General features: G+C 49.6%; 1 pseudogene; it reads left to right on the plus strand.

The window, feature by feature from the left end:
• Positions 1 to 13,758: 13,758 nt before the first annotated feature.
• LOC123153274 (uncharacterized) lies at positions 13,759 to 17,152 on the plus strand (annotated as a pseudogene).
• The last annotated feature ends 561 nt before the right edge of the window (positions 17,153 to 17,713 follow it).

Consider the following 17,713-nt stretch of genomic DNA (forward strand, 5'->3'; position numbering starts at 1 on the left):
CTCTCTCTTTATCAGGAGAGCCCTGGCTGGACTACGGTCAGCGAGGGTGGGATGCGAACAATGAGGAAATTCAAAACCCACCCACCACCCACTTTGTAGCCACTGTCGACGATCTAACCGACATGCTTGACTTCAGCTCCGAAGACATCGACGGCATGGACGACGATGTAGGAGACGAACAGGAACCAGCACCTGTAGGGCGCTGGAAGGCCACCTCGTCATATGACATATATATGGTGGATACTCCAAAAGATGGAGATGGCGATGGAACAGTGGGGGATGACGCCCCCAAGAAACAGCCAAAGCGCCGGCGTCAGCGGCGCCGCTCTAAATCCCGCCAAAGCAAAAACGGTGATTCCGGCACGGGAGATAATACTACCCCGGATAGCGCCGAAGAACACCCACCTCAGCAAGATTCGGCACAGGAAGATGGAGAAGCCAGCCCTCATGAGAGAGCGGCAGACCGAGAGGTCGAGGATGATAACTATACGCCTCCCTCCGAAGACGAGGCAAGCCTCGATGACGATGAATTCGTCATACCATCAGACCCCGCCGAACAAGAGCGTTTTAAACGCAGGCTTTTAGCCACGGCAAGCAGCCTCAAGAAAAAGCAGCAACAGCTTAGAGCTGCCCAAGATTTGCTAGCTGACAGATGGACTGAAGTCCTTGCGGCCGAAGAGTATGAACTCGAACGCCCCTCCAAGAGTTACCCGAAGCGCAGGCCGCTACCCCGATCAGAGGAGGAAGCACCTACATCACCAGCGCATGACATGGCAGACCGGCCACCTCGCGGCCGCGACAGAGAGGCCTCTCGGCCCTCCACCCAAGCCATGCCCCGACGCCGCTCAACTAAGGCACGGGAAAATGCGCCCGACCTGCGAGACATACTGGAGGATAAGGCAAGACAAACAAGATCGATCTACGGATCGCGCAGGCGCCCTACGGCATGTGACAATGATCTTCACTCCGGATACAACAAATCCGGCCGGGCCGAACACAACAGACATAGCTCTTCCGAGCTGCGTCGTGATATAGCCCAGTACAGAGGCGCCGCACACCCGCTATGCTTCACGAATGAAGTAATGGATCATAAAATCCCAGAGGGTTTCAAACCCGTAAACATCGAATCATACGATGGCACAACAGATCCGGCGGTATGGATCGAGGATTATCTCCTTCACATCCACATGGCACGCGGCGATGATCTACACGCCATCAAATACCTCCCGCTCAAACTTAAAGGACCGGCCCGGCATTGGCTTAACAGCTTGCCAGCAGACTCAATCGGTTCTTGGGAGGACCTGGAAGCCGCATTCCTCGACAACTTCCAGGGCACTTACGTGCGACCGCCGGATGCCGACGACTTAAGCCACATAATTCAGCAGCCAGAGGAATCGGCCAGACAATTCTGGACACGGTTCCTAACAAAGAAAAACCAGATAGTCGACTGTCCGGACGCAGAGGCCCTAGCAGCCTTCAAGCATAACATCCGCGACGAGTGGCTTGCCCGGCACCTGGGACAGGAAAAGCCGAAATCCATGGCAGCCCTCACGACACTCATGACCCGCTTTTGCGCGGGAGAAGACAGCTGGCTAGCTCGCAGTAACAACTTATCAAAGAACCCTGGTAATTCGGATACCAAGGACAAAAGTGGCAGGACACGTCGGAATAAGCAAAAACGCCGCGTTAACAGCGACAACAATGAAGACACGGCAGTCAATGCCGGATTCAAAGGCTATAAATCCGGTCAGCGGAAAAAGCCATTCAAAAAGAATACTCAGGGCCCGTCCAGTTTGGACCGAATACTCGATCGCTTGTGCCAGATACATGGCACCCCCGAAAGGCCAGCCAATCACACTAACAGGGATTGTTGGGTGTTCAAGCAGGCAGGCAAGTTAAGGGCCGAAAACAGAGACAAGGGGCTGCACAGCGACGACGAGGAGCCCAAGCCGCCGAACAACAATGGACAGAAGGGCTTTCCCCCACAAGTGCGGACGGTGAACATGATATACGCAACCCACATTCCCAAGCGGGAGCGGAAGCGTGCGCTACGGGACGTATACGCGATGGAGCCAGTCGCCCCAAAGTTCAACCCATGGTCCTCCTGCCCGATCACTTTTGATCGAAGGGACCATCCCACTAGCATCCGTCATGGCGGCTTCGCCGCATTGGTTCTCGACCCAATCATCGACGGATTTCATCTCACAAGAGTCCTCATGGACGGCGGCAGTAGCCTGAACCTGCTTTATCAGGATACAGTGCGGAAAATGGGCATAGATCCCTCAAGGATTAAGCCCACAAGAACGACCTTTAAAGGCGTTATACCAGGTGTAGAAGCCAACTGTACAGGCTCAGTAACACTTGACGTGGTCTTCGGATCCCCGGACAATTTCCGAAGCGAAGAGTTAATCTTCGATATAGTCCCGTTTCGCAGTGGCTATCACGCCCTGCTCGGACGAACCGCATTCGCAAAGTTCAATGCGGTGCCGCACTACGCATATCTCAAGCTCAAGATGCCAGGCCCTCGAGGAGTAATTACGGTCAACGGAAACACCGAACGCTCCCTCCGTACGGAGGAGCATACGGCGGCTCTCGCAGCGGAGGTACAAAGTAGCCTTCTCAGGCAATTCTCCAGTCCGGCCATTAAAAAGCCAGACACTGCCAAGCGCGCCCGGAGTAACCCACAGCAGGACCGCCTGGCACACTCTGAGCAAGCGTAGCAATGCGGCCCCAACCCCAGCTTTCGCGACATAGCGAAACCAGTACCTCGCGTACATAACTACGCCCTTGAAATACCATGGGCACAGGGGAAGGGGCACAATAACGGCACGCCCAAAATACGGCTTAAAACGTACTAGGGGCTGCCGGATTCTTTTTTTAATTTTTTCTTACTTTCAGGACTCCATACTTCGGACGACCTGTTCGGCAATTCGACTGCCGCACAAACGATGCAAGATCCAGGGAGGCAGACAAGCCATGCCGCATTATGGAACCCCCAGGTGGTCTCTATTACGAGCAGTATACCTGTTTTGAATACAATTCCGCGGCCTGCCCCTGGCTAGGACATGTTAAATAGTCCAATATCTTTACCTTATAATACCACTTGTATCGTTCTGCTCTGACAGCAGCCTTTATATAAACAATGCATAGCTTTTGTCTATTTTCTGCATTACTCTCTTTTATATATGTTCATTAATGACATGTTGCACCCGTACACTGTGGTACGGCAAGTACGCCAGGGGCTTCAGTACCCTTTAATATGGTGTGAGAAGTCCGTACACTTTCACAAGTGCGGCACCCCGAACTTATAGCACTATATGCATCGGCTCCGAATCATGATTTGGGTCAATAGTTGGGTTTGCCCGGCTCCTATGTTTTGGTGCCTTACGTTCCGCTATATCGGCTAAGGTAGCACTAGGAGAACCACTGCGATTGTGCCCCGGTTGAGCTGGGTTAAGCACCTCAGTGGAGAAAGCTAAAACTGACTGTCATGATGAGGCGAGAGACCGGTCGCTGTTCGAGAGGTTTTTGAGTCCCTAAAGACTTATGCCGCTTCGAGCGAGGAGCCGGATTTGTCCGGCCAAGGCGTGGATAGCGCCCCGAACTCGGTCTTCCGAACTAGGGGCTTCGCCGAAATTTAAAATTATAAAGTTCTATGGCTAAGTGAGAGTGTTCAAGCATTATAGTCCGATTGCCTGGTTCGTTGTGCTGAGCGCCTCCCTCGAAGGACCCAACTATGGGAAAAAGAGCGCTCAGGTTTATCCCGAACACCCCAGCACTAGTGGCATGGGGGCAGAAGCCGACGACTGGCCATCTCTCAATTTTTTGATAAACGGCCGCACAAAAAATAATATTTTAAATTCAACAAGCATTGCTTAAGCGCCTATGAACAAGTTTTCAGCGCACAGGATAAAAACGAGCGAGTTTATTCAAAAATTACATCCTTGGTACATTCATCCGCCACAAGGCGGGCACCCGCAAGAACATCCTTGTAATAGTTCTCGGGCTTGCGATGCTCCTTCCTCGGCTGCGGCCCGTCCTTCACAAGCTTCTTACCGTCCAGCTTACCCCAGTGCACCTTTGCACGGGCAAGGGCCCGACGGGCACCTTCGATGTAGACCGAGCGCTTGATGACCTCGAGCCTTGGACAGGCCTCCACCAGCCGCCGCACCAGCCCGAAGTAGCTCCCAGGCAGGGCCTCTCCGAGCCACAGCCGAACTATGAAGCCCTTCATGGCCTGTTCGGCCGCCTTGTGGAGCTCGACCAGCTGTTTCAGCTGGTCGCTCAAGGGCACAGGGTGTCCGGCCTCAGCATACTGAGACCAGAACACCTTCTACGTCGAGCTGCCCTCTTCAGCTCGGTACACTGCGGCGGCGGCGGATACGCTGCGGGGAAGATCTGCGAATGCCCCTGGAGAACTCCGGATTCGGGTAAGTAACAAGTAGTTTACTTTTATATTTCTGCTTTGCATAAAGAATGCCTTACCCGCTGCTATCTTCTTCATCTCCTCCAACTCTTGGAGGGCCTTTTGGGCTTCGGCCTTGGCAGACTTGGCAGTCTCAAGGGACGTCGCGAGCTCGGACGCTTGGGTCTTTGACTCAAGCTCCAAACTCTCATGTTTTTTCATGAGATCCTGAAGCTCTTGTTGCACCTCGCCGACCTGAGCCCCAAGTTTCTCTCGCTCGGTGCGCTCCGCGGCCGTTTTCTTTTCGGCCTCGGACAACGCCTGCTTGAGGGTCGCCACCTCAGTCGTGGCCCCTATAATAAGCAATGCAATCCTGTTATTTTTGCAATCACGCCTCTCTATAGGCACTTTTTCTGTAAGGTATTTCCTACCTTCTTTTTCCTCGAGCTGCCGCTTGGCAAGGCCGAGCTCTTGCTCGGTCCGCTTGAGGTCCTGTTTCAGGACACCCACCTCCGCAGTCAGTGCGGCGGTGGATAGCAGCGAAGCCTGCACACGCATATTGACTCTTTGTTGTTAGACTCCTGCGAAATTTACTAGATCCTCTATTCGGCTTTTCTTTCCGAACGCCAAACAGAGCATCAGGGGCTACTTTCTATGCGGTACTATTTTTATATATTTTTACTTACCTCGAAGCCTGTTAGAAGGCTAGCGCAAGCTTCAGTCAGTCCGCTCTTGGCGGACTGAACCTTCTGGATCACCGTACTCATAATAGTACGGTGCTCCTCGTCGATGGAGGCGCCGTCAAGCACCTCGAGCAGATTGTCCGGCACCTCCGGTTGGACGGACGCCGCCGGCTCAGAAGGCTTGCTCCTCTTGGAAGGAGTTCGCCTACCGCGGTCCGAAACTGTTGAAGATTCCGACGCGGTGTCCGGCACAAAGCCGGACTTGGAGCCCTGGGGGGTCTTGTCCCCTTTACTCCTGGGGTCCGGGAGGTCGCCTTGCGGCTCCTCCAGGACCACCTCCTCCTGCCCCGGAGCTCGTTGCGACGCCACTTCGGCGTTGTCCGCAGTGCGGGGGGGAGACAGCGGGTGGAACTGAGTTGACGTCCGATGAATCCAGGGAGCCGCTCGACGACTCGTTGAGTTCGGCCCGGGGCGGGCTGCATAATTATGTTCGACATTAGGGAAAGTTGTGCAACAAAGGAACATCATGAGTTATTCTAATATCCGAACTTATGATTTCGCCGGACGCTTGGCCCTGTTTGGCCACTCCTCTTTGCCCTCTTCGGCATTGGGGGCGTAGTCCGGCGGAGGGGTCTTCCTTTTCCTAGACCCCTCGACCTCCCCCGTTGGGGCGGCCTTCCTCTTCTCTCCTCCCTCCGCTGGGGGGGGGGGGTTGGAGAGTTTTCTTCTTCCTCCTCCTCGTTTTCGCGGGAAGAGGGCGTCTCGGACTCGTCAGATGACGAGTCCGACACCACCACATTACGGGCACTCTTTCAAGTCCCCGTGGCCTTCTTCTTCTTGGCCTTCTTCTTCTTGGCCTTCTTCTCAGGCACCACATAAGGCGCCGGAAGCAGCAACTTCACTAGGAGAGCAGGGGCTGGGTCTTTGGGCAAGGGAGCCGGATAGTTAATCGATCCGGACTTCGCCCGCCAAGCCTGTCAAAGGTAAGGGAGTTTAGATCCCGCATAGAGTCAAACTATGAAAAAACTTAACATCCTGTAAAAGGTGAAAATAGCTTACCTTGCTAGCATGACGCTGCGAGCTGTATCTGCGGTCCTCGGAAGTGGATGTGGGAGCCTCGGCGCCTTTGGTTAGCACCTTCCAGACGTCTTCATATGTCGTGTCGAAGAGCGTGTTGAGGGTTTGGTGCTGCACCGGGTCGAATTCCCACAGATTAAAGTCCCGTTGTTGACATGGGAGGATTCGGCGGACGAGCATAACCTGGACTACATTGACGAGCTTGATTGGCTTGCTCACCAGGGACTGGATGCATGTCTGCAGTCCGGTCACCTCTTTTTCGTCGCCCCACGACAGGCCCGTCTCTTTCCAGGACATAAGCCACGTGGGGGCTCCGGATCGGAACTCGGGAGTTGTGATCCATTTCGGATCGCGCGGCTCGGTGATGTAAAACCACCACGATTGCCACCCCTTCAGGGTCTCCACGAAGGAGCCCTCGAGCCATAGGACATTGGCCATCTTGCCCGCCATTGCGCCTCCGCACTCCGCCTGGCTGCCGCGCACCACCTTGGGCTTGACGTTGAAGGTCTTGAGCCAGAGGCCGAAATGGGGGTGGATGCGGAGGAAAGCCTCGCACACGACGATAAACACCGAGATGTTGAGGACGAAGTTCGGGGCCAGATCATGGAAATCCAGGCCGTAGTAAAACATGAGCCCCCGGACAAATGGGTGAAGTGGAAAACCCAGTCCGCGGAGGAAGTGAGGAAGGAATACTACCCTCTCATGGGGCCTTGGGGTGGGGAGAAGCTGCCCCTCCTCGGGAAGCCAGTGCGCAATGTCTTTGGACAAGTATCCGGCCTTCCTTAGCTTTTTGACATGGCCCTCCGTGACGGAGGAGACCATCCACTTGCCTCTCGCTCCGGACATTGCTGGAGAAGGTTGAGGTGGCAAGTGCGGGCTTGGGTGCTGGAGCTTGAGTGCGCAGGAGATGGGTAGGCAAAGGAGGAATAAGGCGTAGGTAAAAAGGTGGATCCTTATCCCCTTATATGGGCGGACGCGGTTGTGCGTCCCCACCAGCCTAGTAAAACTCGCTTGCCTCCCAAGCGCCGTGATAAATGGCGCAATTGGGTTATCCATATCCGTATTGATGAGAATCCCGTAGAAGGGGGTACACGATCTCTGCTTTGACAAGACGTGCCAAGGAAACCGCCTCGCAAAACATGCTGAGGTGGAAAAGTAAAAATGATTCGAGTAAAGGACTTGGCTGTAGTGTGATGATGCACTGCGGAATACGTCAGCAGATTTGATTTGTGTTAATATTATTCTCTCTATGGCAATATGTGGAAGCTTATTTTGCAGAGCCGTACACTACTCTTGGTGTTTACAATCTTTTATGAAGGACTTGGAGGAGGAACCCGCCTTGCAATGCCGAAGACAATTTGCGCGCCGGACTCGTCATCATTGAAGCCTGGATCAGGGGCTACTGAGGGAGTCCTGGATTAGGGGGTGTTCGGGTAGCCGGACTATACCTTCAGCCGGACTCCTGGACTATGAAGATACAAGATTGAAGACTTCGTCCCGTGTTCGGATGGGACTTTCCTTGGCGTGGAAGGCAAGCTTGGCGATGCGTATATTCAAGATCTCCTACCATTGTAACCGACTTTATGTAATCCTAACCCTATCCGGTGTCTATATAAACCGGAGGGTTGTAGTCCATAGGCAATCAACTCCATATACAACAATCATACCATAGGCTAGCTTCTAGGGTTTAGCCTCCTTGATCTCGTGGTAGATCTACTCTTGTACTACCCATATCATCAATATTAATCAAGCAGGACGTAGGGTTTTACCTCCATCAAGAGGGCCCGAACCTAGGTAAAACATCGTGTTCCCTGCCTCCTGTTACCATCCGGCCTAGACGCACAGTTCGGGACCCACTACCCGAGATCCGCCGGTTTTGACACCGACAACACTTGATAAGTTTTTCAATGAGTACATACCTTGACAAGATTTTGAAGTAGTTCAAAATGGAATAGTCAAAGAAGGAGTTATTGCCTATGTTACAAAGGTGTGAAGTTGAGTAAGACTCAAAACCCGACCACGACAGAAGATAGAGAGAGAATGAAAGTCATTCCTTATGCCTCAGCCATAGGTTCCATAAAGTATGCCATGTTGTGTACCAGACCTATTGTATACCCTGCCCTGAGTTTGGAAAGAGAGTACAATAGTGATCTAGGAGTAGATCACTGGACATTGGTCAAAATTATCCTTAGTGGAATAAGGATATGTTTCTCGATTATGGAGGTGACAAAAGGTTCGTCATAAAAGGTTACGTCGATGCAAGTTTTGACACTGATCCAGATGACTCAAAGTCTCAATCTGGATACATATTGAAAGTGGGAGCAATTAGCTAGCATAGCTTAGTGCAGAGCATTGTTGACATAGAAATTTGCAAAATACTTACGGATCTGAATGTGGCAGGCCCGTTGAGTAAGCTTCTCTCACAAGCAAAACATGATCACACCCTAGTACTCTTTGGGCGTTAATCACATAGTGATGTGAACTAGCTAGATTATTGAATCTAGTAAACCCTTTGGGTGTTGGTCACATGACGATGTGAACTATTGGTGTTAATCACATGGTGATGTGAACTATTGATGTTAAATCACATGGCGATGTGAACTAGATTATTGACTCTAGTGCAAGTGGGAGACTGAAGGAAATATGCCCTAGAGGCAATAATAAAGTTATTATTTATTTCCTTATTTCATGATAAATGTTTATTATTCATGCTAGAATTGTATTAACCGGAAACATAATACATGTGTGAATACATAAACAAACAGAGTGTCACTAGTATGCCTCTACTTGACTAGCTCGTTGATCAAAGATGGTTATGTTTCCTAACCATGGATATGATTTGCCATTTGATTAACGGGATCACATCATTAGGAGAATGATGTGATTGACTTGACCCATTCCGTTAGCTTAGCACACGATCGTTTAGTTTGTTGCTATTGCTTTCTTCATGACTTATACATGTTCCTATGACTATGAGATTATGCAACTCCCGTTTACCGTAGGAACACTTTGTGTGCCACCAAACGTCACAACGTAACTGGGTGATTATAAAGGTGCTCTACAGGTGTCTCCGAAGGTACTTGTTGGGTTGGCGTATTTCGAGATTAGGACTTGTCACTCCGATTGTCGGAGAGGTATCTCTAGGCCCACTCGGTAATGCACATCACTATAAGCCTTGCAAGCATTGCAACTAATGAGTTAGTTGCGGGATGATGTATTACGAAACGAGTAAAGAGACTTGCTGATAACGATATTGAACTAGGTATTGAGATACCGACAATCGAATCTCGGGCAAGTAACATACCGATGACAAAGGGAACAATGTATGTTGTTATGCGGTTTGACCGATAAAGATCTTCATAGAATATGTAGGAGCCAATATGAGCATCCAGGTTCCGCTATTGGTTATTGACCGGAGACGTGTCTCGGTCATGTCTACATAGTTCTCGAACCCGTAGGGTCCGCACGCTTAAAGTTCGATGACGGTTATATTATGAGTTTATGTGTTTTGATGTACCGAAGGAGTTCGGAATCCTGGATGAGATCGGAGACATGACGAGGAGTCTCCAAATGGTCGAGACGTAAAGATCGATATATTGGACGACTATATTCGGACACCGAAAAGGTTCTGAGTGATTCGGGTATTTTCGGGAGTACTAGGGAGTTACGGGAATTCGTATTGGGCCTTAATGGGCCATACGGGAAAGAAGAGAAAGGCCTCAAAGGGTGGCCACACCCCTCCCCATGGGCTGGTCCGAATTGGACTAGGGAGGGGGGCCGCCCCCTTCCTTCCTTCTCCTTTTCCCTTCCCTTTCCTTCTCTCCTACTCCTACTACTTGGAAGGGATCCTAGTTCTACTAGGAAAGGGGGAATCCTACTCCCGGTGGGAGTAGGACTCCCCTAGGGCGCGCCATAGAGAGGGCATGCCCCTCCCCTCCTCCACTCCTTTATATACGTGGCCAAGGGCACCCCATAGACACAACAATTGATCTCTTGATCTCTTAGCCGTGTGTGGTGCCCCCCTCCACCATAATCCACCTCGATCATATCATAGCAGTGCTTAGGCGAAGCCCTGCGTCGGTAGAACATCATCATCGTCACCACGCCGTCGTGCTGACGAAACTCTCCCTCAACACTCGGCTGGATCGGAGTTCGAGGGACGTCATCGAGTTGAATGTGTGCAGAACTCGGAGGTGTCGTGCGTTCGGTACTTGATCAGTCGGATCGTGAAGACATACGACTACATCAACCGCGTTGTACTAATGCTTCCGCTTTCGGTCTACGAGGGTACGTAGACAACACTCTCCCCTCTCGTTGCTATGCATCACCATGATCTTGCGTCTGCGTAGGAAATTTTTGAAATTTCTATGTTCCCCAACACTACACATGTTCAATTCGATGATGTCCCGCGAGCTCCGATCCAGCAAAGCTTCACGGGAGAGTTTCGTCAGCACGACGACGTGGTGACGGTGATGATGATTTCATCAATATTATTAGTTTCAATAATTTCACTCTCTCTATCCCTAGCAAGTTGTCCATCAAGAAATTCACCAAGTGGCACAGTAGTATCAAGCATAGAAATAGTTTCATCATAGGTATCATGCATAGCAGAAGTGGCATCATCAATAATACACGACATATCAGAATTAATAACAGAAGTAGGTTTAGGTGTCGCAAGCTTACTCAAAACAGAAGGTGAATCAAGTGCAGAGCTAGATGGCAGTTCCTTACCTCCCGTCGTAGTTGAGGGATAAATTTTTGTTTTCTCGTCTTTCAAGTTCTTCATAATGATAAGCAGATATAAATCCCAAGTGACTCAAAGAATAGAGCGATGCTCCCCAGCAACGGCGCCAGAAAATAGTCTTGATAACACACAAGTATAGGGGATCGCAACAGTTTTCGAGGGTGGAGTATTCAACCCAAATCTATTGATTCGACACAAGGGGAGCCAAAGAATATTCTCAAGTATTAGCAGTTGAGTTGTCAATTCAACCACACCTGGGTAACTTAGTATCTGCAACAAAGTATTTAGTAGCAAAGTAATATGGAAGTAACGGTAACGATAACAAAAGTAATATTTTCGGGTTTTATAGTAATTGTAACAGTAGCAACGGAAAAGTAAATAAGCGGAGAACAATATGTGAAAAGCTCATAGGCACTGGATCGGTGATGGAGAATTATGCCGGATGCGGTTCATCATGTAACAATCATAACATAGGGTGACACAGAACTAGCTCCAATTCATCAATATAATGTAGGCACGTATTTCGAATATAGTCATACGTGCTTATGGAAAAGAACTTGCATGACATCTTTTGTCCTACCCTCCCGTGGCAGCGGGGTCCTAGCGGAAACTAAGGGATATTAAGGCCTCCTTTTAATAGAGTACCGGACCAAAGCATTAACACATGGTGAATACATGAACTCCTCAAACTATGGTCATCACCGGGAGTGGTCCCGATTATTGTCACTTCGGGGTTGCTGGATCATAACACATAGTAGGTGACTATAGACTTGCAAGATAGGATCAAGAACTCACATATATTCATGAAAACATAATAGGTTCAGATCTAAAATCATGGCACCCGGGCCCTAGTGACAAGCATTAATCATAGCAAAGTCATAGCAACATCAATCTCAGAACATAGTGGATACTAGGGATCAAACCCTAACAAAACTAACTCGATTACATGATAAATCTCATCCAACCCATCACCGTCCAGCAAGCCTACGACGGAATTACTCACGCACAGCGGTGAGCATCATGAAATTGGTGATGGAGGATGGTTGATGATGAAGACGGCGACGGATTCCCCTCTCCGGAGCCCCGAACGGACTCCAGATCAGCCCTCCCGAGAGAGTTTAGGGCTTGACGGCGGCTCCGTATCGTAAAATGTGATGAATCTTTCTTCCTGAACACGAATATATGGAGTTGAAGTTGAGGTCGGTGGAGCACCAGGGGGCCCACAAGGCAAGGGGCACGCCCAGGGGGGCAGGCGCGCCCCCCACCCTCGTGGCTAGGGTGTGGGCCCCTAGCCTTGATTCTTTCGCCAGTATTTTTTATTATTTCCAAAAATAATCTCTGTGGAGTTTCAGGTCATTCCGAGAACTTTTTTTTTCTGCACATAAATAACACCATGGCAATTCTGCTGAAAACAGCGTCAGTCCGGGTTAGTTCCATTCAAATCATGCAAGTTAGAGTCCAAAACAAGGGCAATAGTGTTTGGAAAAGTAGATACGACGAAGACGTATCAGCCGACCCCCTTTGCCCTAAACCAATTCGGTTTGGGCCTTGGGGGGGGAGGGCGCCCCACACTCCCCTTGTTGTCCTCTATTTCCACTAAGGCCCATGTAGGCCCATTAAGCCCCTCGGGGGTTCTGGTAACCCCCTGGTACTCCGGTATATGTCCGAAACCTTCCAGAACCTTTCCGGTGTCCAAAAATAGTCGTCCAATATATTGATCTTTACGTCTTGACCATTTTGAGACTCCTCGTCATGTCCGTGATCATATCCGGGACTCCGAACTACCTTCGGTACATCAAAACACAAAAACTCATAATACCGATCGTCACCGAACTTTAAGCGTGCGAACCCTACAGGTTCGAGAACTATGTAGACATGACCGAGACATGTCTCCGGTCAATAACCAATAGCGGAACCTGGATGCTCATATTGGCTCCCACATATTCTACGAAGATCTTTATCGGTCAAACCGCATAACAACATTCGTTGTTCCCTTTGTTATCGGTATGTTACTTCCCCGAGATTCGATCGTTGGTATCTGAATACCTAGTTCAATCTCGTTACCGGCAAGTCTCTTTACTTGTTCCGTAATACATCATCCTGCAACTAACTCATTAGTTACAATGCTTGCAAGGATTATAGTGATGTGCATTACCGAGTGGGCCCAGAGATACCTCTCCGACAATCGGAGTGACAAATCCTAATCTCGAAATACGCCAACTCAACAAGTACCTTCGGAGACACCTGTAGAGCACCTTTATAATCACCCAGTTACGTTGTGATGTTTGGTAGCACACAAAGTGTTCCTCCGGTAAACGGGAGTTGCATAATCTCATAGTCATAGGAACATACTAAACGATCAAGTGCTAAGATAACAGAATGGGTCTAGTCAATCACATCATTCTCCTAATGATGTGATCCCATTAATCAAATGACAACTCATGTCTATGTCTAGGAAACATAACCATCTTTGATCAACGAGCTAGTCAAGTAGAGGCATACTAGTGACACTCTGTTTGTCTATGTATTCACACATGTATCATGTTTCCGGTTAATACAATTCTAGCATGAATAATAAACATTCATCATGATATAAGGAAATAAATAATAACTTTATTATTGCCTCTATGACATATTTTCTTCAATATGTGCATGTAGTAGGACCATTTTAGGATGCTGCCAAATATACATGGGTGCACATGGGTGCTATTTTTAAATGTTTCCATGTTTAGGATAGTGCATTGATGAGTGGCGGTTGCAGAAGACCAGATGCCACTGATCAGTGGCATTTGCTCATGGGCAACTAGCACTAATCAGTGCTACTTGCTCTTGGGCAAGTCCCCTGATCAATGGCACTGGCACTTGAGAAAGTGCCACTGATCAGGGGACTTGCCCAAGAGCAAGTGACACTGATCAGTGGCATTTGCCCAAGAACAAGTGCCATTGATAAATGGAATTTGGCAAAGAGTTTGTGCACTGATCAGTGGCATTTGCTCTTGGGCAAATGTCTCTGATCAGTGCCATTTGTTGTAGTGCTAGTGCAACTGATCAGTGGCATTTGCAGAAGAGCTAAGGCCATTGATCAGTGGTTGTTCATTTTGCAAACACCTCTAATACTTGTCATCTTACCTGACAAGATATTGAAGAGTGACTGGGATGTGGTGGGTGGAGGAGCTCAGGTGGTGGCCGGAGCTGAGGGTGCCGAGGATCTCATCCCCACGAACAGGTGGCTCAAGAGGGTGGACCTGCCTGGCAGGGTCGCCTTCATGAGCCTGCCTCGTTCAAGGGGACGATCTTCGAGAACCGGCCACGAGGAGGGGGGCCGGGAGCCACCGCGCTTCTATCAGCAAATCAAGGACGCCGAAGACCTCGCCATGCTCGTCATCCCTCGCAAGTTCGTGGAGGTGATGAACGAGTGACTGGTCATCAAGAGGCTCCCGCGCGTGGTCAGGCTGTCGGCGAACAAGTGGTGCGAGTTCTGGGTGCAGGTCCAGAACTTCGAGGGGCACATGGTGCTTGGCCGGGGCTAGAACTACTTCTGTCACCAGCACCGGATCGTCCTCGGCGACCTCCTCATTCTGCACATCTCGGGACTCGGCCTGAAGGTCCAAATCTACAACAATGACTCCTCGATCATGTGCAGGTTTTGTTGCAACAAGCACAACTGTGTTGGTGACATTGAGCATGCAATGTAGTTAACTTAGGTATTAGTGTTGAACTTGTTATGGTCTGTGGCTAGAACTTATGGTACTTGTGCTGTGAACTTGTTAATATTTTGGCCAGGAGCAGCACCCTGGCGTGGAGCAGGGAAGGAGGATGCCCCTGCTGTTAATCTAAGTAGTTTGTTGTCATTTTCGTTGCTTGCTTTGTTTGATCTCATTTGGTTGCTTGTTTTGTTTGCCGTCAGTGCTTGCCTTTTTGATCTGCTGTCAGTTGTGCTTACTGTTGTGCTGATCATGTGGTGGTAAGGCCACCACATTTAAATGGGATGAGCAGAACACAAACGCTGCTTGCAACTAAACAGCCGAAATTTGCATCTGCTCTCACCCTAAACACAAAACGTCAACCAAACAGTAGAGGGTAAGTGCCCTTCATGCGATGCAGGCAACCAAATAGGTTGCATCTGTTGCATATGAGGGTGCATATGAAGAACCAGACTGGTTGAAGATGTACATGCAATGCAGGTACTGTAGCGAACTGCAACTAAACACACCCGTTGTGAATGCTATGAACAATGAAGGAAGGAACAAAGCCAAGTGATGGGCTAAGTATGAAGAGGCTAAAAGCCTGTTGTGTAACTTCAGTCTAGCTGAGGTCAGAAAAATTAAAAGAGAATGTAACGTGGCTGCATATAAGTTGGCTGCCCATGCTAAAATTTATGGGAATTTTTTTCTGCCGAAGAATGTGCCACCAAATATACTTCATGTAATCAAGAATGATTGTACTCGTACTATGAGTAAATGAGCTCTCTTTTTGCCCTTAAAAAGAAATAAACTACTATTGATCTCATAGAAAAATACAGGTTCTCCCGAAAAAAATACAGGCGTTTCTTAAAAAAAACGCGCCCGAGACTGGACGTGCAACGAGGAGGACGACGAGCCACAATTCCCACACGGCAGCCGGCCACCAAGCAAAAATATCCTCTGAAAACCAAGCGAACCTGCAGTTGCAGCCGAGCAATCACAGCAGCGTCGTCGACCACCATCGAGCCGTACTCCATGGCTGCCGTGACCACCGCCTCCCTCTGCCCCGGCCTCGGCAAGCCCCGCCAAGGCCACGCGAAGCCGCCGAGAACGACGGTCTGCCATTGCCTCCCTGCTCGGAGGGCGGAGGAGGGGGTGAATCGGCGGGACGCCCTGCTCGGCGTCCTCCTCTCCGCCACCGCCGCGTTGTCGGCGCCGCTGCTCGTCCCCGCCGAGGCCTTCGCCGAGACCGCCGGTAATGCCAACCACCGTTTCCGGTTTCGCCGGCCATGTCTGATGGTGTGTGCTGATTCCGTGGAATTTCGTTTGGTTTTAAGAGGCGCAGGAGGGGTTCACCGCGTACGAGGACGAGGCCAACAAGTTCACCCTCGTGATTCCACAAGGTGCTTCATCTTTTGCAGTAAAAAGATGGAGGAATCAGCCAAATTACGGTCTTTTTGGCTCTTAAACTGTGCGCGGCAGAATCAGAGTCCGCAAGGTGATGAACAATTCGGTCAATTTTCCTTTCCGTGCAGGCTGGCAGGTCGGTGCAGGTGAACGCAGCGGCTTCAAGAACGTGACGGCGTTCTTCCCCGAGCAAAACCCCAACTCCAGCGGTACGTACGAGTTGGGGTTCTTTCCCGGCATCCATCTCACAGTCCCAAATACCAATCCACCATACCCACCCCTCTCCAAATTCATGAGCTTCTTCTCTGCAATCTTCAGTCAGCGTCGTGATCACCGGGATCGGGCCGGACTTCACCAGCCTCAAGTCCTTCGGTAGCGTCGACGAGTTCGCCGAGAACTTGGTAAGTACCCGGCACTCCCACCTTTTTTGTAGAATCTTCAGTGAACTGCACGAATATCTATCTACAAGTATGCATGGTCGTCTCTGAATTCCTGCTCGTGTGTCATGGCCAATTGATGCACTCTCTGTATCTCCACCGAGCAGGTGACCGGCCTGGACAGGAGCTGGCAGAGGCCGGCGGGGCTCGCCGCGAAGCTCATCGACTCCAAGGCATCAAACGGCCTGTACTACATCGAGTACACGCTGCAGAACCCCGGCGAGAAGCGCCGCCACATCGTCTCCGCCATCGGGATGGCCTTCAACGGCTGGTACAACCGGCTGTACACGGTGACAGGGCAGGTACTTCCATCTTCTGCTCTGCTCAGGTCAACCAACCAACATCACTCCACTCACATTTGTTTGTCTACGTTGGTGTCTCGCACAGTACATCGACGACGAAGAGGAGTCAGCCATATACAAGCCTGAGATAGAGAAGGTGACATCTTCTTGGATTGAATCTACCTCCTGCTAGCATGTGCTTGTTGGAGCACTGACTGATCTCTTTTATGTATGCATATATCTTTGCAGTCTGTCAAGTCGTTCAAGTTCACATGAAATGCCTCCAAAAAGGAAGTTCAGGTGAGAACAAGTATAGAGTGACAGAGAAGAGAGAGTATACAGAGCTAGTAGCTCCTGATGTTAAGTTCAATTAGTGAGTATGTATATGTATGTCGAATTTTACGAGAAAGAAAAGATGAACACCAAATGTTCGAAGACTTCTGTGGCGGAGCTTGGCTGAGGACAGCATTGGCAGCATGAGTGTGAGATAGAGCATGAGAGTGTCGTTGGTTCAAACAAAATTGCTAGAACTCGGTTATAAGGAAACTAAAATTGCTCTGATGTAAACTTCCTAGCACCTATTTTTGGGCCCACATGTCAGATTTGTTTTTTCATCATCTACCTTTCTCTCATAATCTGGATCAGCTTGGGTCTCTCGTATAGTCAACTCTTTTAGAACCTGGGTATAGTACTGGAACCAATTCCAGCCTCTTTTTTTCTTCTTTGCACCTCACTCCATAGTGGTTAGCATCAACTATAGTTGGTGCTAAGATTTCTAGCAATTTCTATGATAAAGTCTAAAACATGTATAAAATTGAATGTATGTTTGCAATTTATAAGAAAAGTACTAGAACTGGATTATAAGAAAGCATATAAAATTGAATATATGTTCACAACTCGGTTATAATGTTTAGAACGCCCTCTCCAACTCATGGGCGGGAGGTAACCAACTTAGCCTGAGTCTGAGCTGACGTTCTAAACATTATGAAACTATGA

The sequence above is a fragment of the Triticum aestivum genome, chromosome 7A (genome assembly GCF_018294505.1).
Source record: "Triticum aestivum cultivar Chinese Spring chromosome 7A, IWGSC CS RefSeq v2.1, whole genome shotgun sequence".
Taxonomy (NCBI): domain Eukaryota; kingdom Viridiplantae; phylum Streptophyta; class Magnoliopsida; order Poales; family Poaceae; genus Triticum; species Triticum aestivum.